The following is a 3,698-nucleotide window of genomic DNA, read 5'->3' on the forward strand; positions in this document are numbered from 1 at the left end:
GCTTTTGTAATGAGTTAATGACTTTTAAATAGTGTCACTGGCTGTTTTTTTTGTGATTGTTTACAAACTTTAAAGCGTCACTATTAGTGTTTTTTTTTTTAAAAAAATAGTTAATTATTGATCGACGGATAACTAAACACGTGTCACACAAGTACGATACAAAGCGGCTTTGAAATTTTCACTTTAAAATTAAGTGGGACTTTAATTAATTAACCTCTATAACTCGCTTCCGCTCCCACAAGTCTCACCTCACTCATTCACTCCCACGAAACCCTCAATGTTTCCTTTGGGAACCACCGCAATCACTCTCTCTTTTAGAAAGAGGAACCCGAATCTAAACCCACCGTCGCCATAACCACTGCCGCAGTCGCCGAGTTACCTTTGTTGCTGCTGTTGGAGTCGCCGGGGCAATGGCTTGAAATTAGTTATGATTTCAGATGTCGCTTCTTAAGTAAGTCGCTCCTACTCTCATTACCAAAGAATACCTTAATGTTGTCCTCTTTTCCCTTTATTTCCTTAATTCCTAACAATATAAGTTCCAGAGAATTATTTAATTTCAAGAAATTAAGTATTAGTTCTTTATCAATTGAATTCTTGGGGAAAAATTATTTATTATATTACATTTCTATAATTATGCGAATTGAATAGCCTTGTAATTTTTTTTTAATTTTTTTTATTGTGATTATATATTGATAGTACAGTTTCATAAGACCTAATCTTGTTAATCAAAATGCTTGGTGGTTTTCAATAGTTTAGTTTGTTATTGGATAGTAGGGTTTGATTTGAAATATTTTTTAATAAGATGAAGATTGGTGTTTAAAGTACTGTATATTGGTAGACATGGTAATTGTTTGCATTGATTCAGTATAGCTGTTGCTAATATGGTCTATTGATGTTTAATTGGAGGGAAAAAAATTGGCTTGAAATGTATTAACTAACTTTCATTTTTTTATTTTATTTGTTTCGAGCAGTGGTTCAAAATAGGAGTTTGAAATGGTAGCTATATGATAGAGTACAATGTCAAATTATTTTTGTAGTTAGCTGCTTATTAGCATAAGTTAATTAGTTTTGGAGCAGCAATAGGTTTGTTTTCCTAAAACCAAACTAATACTAGAATAAAGAGCACCAGGCCCTCTTTGCTACTACTACTACTACTTTCTTTTAGTTATGTGAATATGTATGTAGTAGCTTGTTGCAACTATCTGTGTAACCATGTGTGTTGCACAGAGCAAACCCTGATTCTATCATTAATTCAGCTATGTGTTTTGGGTTGCTCACTCAGAACTGGCTGATCCATGTAATATTGCCTTGAATCAACTTTGTATTTAGATATCCCTCCAATTGATGACTTACTAGTAGATACTAGAAATATAATTGTAGTGCTCCCAATTTAATTTGTTTGTCTTCTCAATCCCCCAAATTATGATATGCAATGCTTTGATTATTCATAGATCGATAAGAATCATTCATACTTGTTAAGGTTAGTTTAGTTGATTTCAACTCATTATTACAGGAACAGTAGTTTGTGAATCATATTCTTCGGCAAGAAATTAACCAAAGTTGCCTTCATACAAGGAAAGTTACAAGTTCATGAGAACGTATATTAATATAGAACTAATAGAAGAAAGGCTCACAAATAGGGTCGGAGCTAAGGGCTGGGTGGGCTGTGGAGGCTCTTCACCGACAACCCAACTCCCTTTTCTTTAGTATTTAAAGGCTAGTTACTAATTATGCCGGAATTAATGCCTTTACTATTGCCTAATCATGCAACAAACTCTTCAATTTTTTTTAATTTTTTTTTAATAATTTCACTTTTGAGTAGTTGTTCTGAATAGGAGTTTGAAGGTTCAGGTGAAGTGAGTTAACTTGCTTCTTTGCAGTGTGCGCTCTTTTCTACCCTACACGCAATCTTTATTAAATGATGTATCATTAATTTTCTGCACAATATTTACTTGCAGGGACAATATATCATGCAAAAATTATTTCTTTGTGTTTTTACTTCATTTCATGATGATGTAAAGATTGACGAGCAGCTTACAGAAAAGATTACTTTGGTTCAACAATTCATCCGGACGCAAGTATTGGATATCAAGCCACCCTTTTAAATTGAGTGGTCAACTGGTCATGGCTGGTTAGTATGAAATTTTGATGCTTTATTTTTAATTATTATATATGTAACAGCTTGAACAACATCTTTGGAACGGAATGAATTGTATTTTTACTAGTGAGTTAAATTTCAATTCTCCTCATTAAGAGTTGCATCAGATTTGAGTGTATCTCACTGCACTAAAAATACTGCACTTAAAATATTTTTAGTGAAAATTGTTACTCTCTATAACTTGAATAGTCCCAAATTAATGGCCACTCTTCATATCTACCAAGTTAAATAATAAAAATTCCCATATATGATTAGATTTATTAGGATTCTACATCTCAAATTGGAAAAAAAAAAATGCTTGCTCACAATGATTACATATCTTATCTAGGATAATTATGTTATATTGAGTCAATTCCTTAAAAATGATCTATGACCAAAATTGTCCTATTGAAGTACAGTTAGAGATGTATTATTATTCATTTAGTTTTTAAGGTATCTAAGTTGTCACAAAATGGATAATCACGCATCAATCAAAGTATAGTAACAAAATCAGGAATAAGAAAAGTTATGTCAGAATGGAAACATAAGCTAATCTAAAATGTTTACAAGTTTATGCAAATTTGGACTTCAGTTCAACTATGATACTTGTTAGATGTAGCTGTCATTAACTCTTAGCTTTCACTTTAATTACTTTACCTTATCTAATGTTTCTTGAGTACTCTTAATGGTGAGGAGCTAGGCATGCAAGATGAACCACTAGTGAATCATGGGCACATAAGTGAACAAAAAGGTAATGATCACTGTAATTTTGTCCTAAATATTTTAATATAGATATGTTAAGAGTCATATATAGTTTTAATGACCTTGTTGAGTTAATGTTCATGTAGCACTTTCAAAAAGGAAGCGGACCAGAGGACCAACTATATATGTTTAAAGATGTCCATGAATGGACATTAGAAGAGCTAAGCCACTAATGTGCTGCTACTACTGTTTGCTGCCACTTCTATCTGCTACTGTTTACTGGTATTGATGTCTGATGTGTAGCTGATGTTACCGTTGCCGTCGTTCTGCTAGGTTGATGCAGCTATCATATATTGCTACTGCCGTTGACTATATTTTGAAATTTGGAGTTGTTTCGTATGCCTTCACTTTTTCCAAGCTAGAGACCAAAGCTAACTTTCTTGTTGTTTTGATTATTATATTGTTTGGCCAAACATATAAATTAGTGTTTATGGATGTTTTTTGTATGAGTTATATATGAAATTATTTCAATTCAAATTATTGTATATCATATATGTAAATTTCTCATTCATGGTTACGTTGTTGTACCGTCGTACGTATTAATATTATTTTTATAAATAATTATAATAATTAATAATAATAATAATAATAATAATTATAATTATAATTAATAATAATAATAATTAATAATAATAATAATAATAATTATTATTATTATTAATAATAACAATAATAATAATAATATAATAAATGTTACTTATTAATTAATAAAGTGTTATATTAATATGAAAAAAGTGATACATAATGTCAAATAAAGTGCTACTATATGTCAAAAGAAAATTGGAGATTGTTACCTAAT

General features: G+C 30.7%; 1 long non-coding RNA gene across 2 annotated transcripts; it reads left to right on the forward strand.

The window, feature by feature from the left end:
* The first annotated feature begins 217 nt into the window (after nt 1-217).
* LOC145612646 (uncharacterized) lies at nt 218-3,252 on the forward strand. Of its 2 annotated transcripts, none has more exons than XR_014106674.1 (4): nt 218-451; nt 1,959-2,131; nt 2,834-2,888; nt 2,986-3,252. It is a non-coding gene; the product is annotated as an uncharacterized LOC145612646 (long non-coding RNA). The 2 variants fall into 2 exon arrangements; XR_014106672.1 differs by having other exon boundaries at nt 2,838-2,888.
* Nucleotides 3,253-3,698: the final 446 nt, after the last annotated feature.

Source organism: Chenopodium album, chromosome 3 (genome assembly GCF_948465745.1).
Source record: "Chenopodium album chromosome 3, dcCheAlbu1.1, whole genome shotgun sequence".
Taxonomy (NCBI): Eukaryota; Viridiplantae; Streptophyta; class Magnoliopsida; order Caryophyllales; family Amaranthaceae; genus Chenopodium; species Chenopodium album.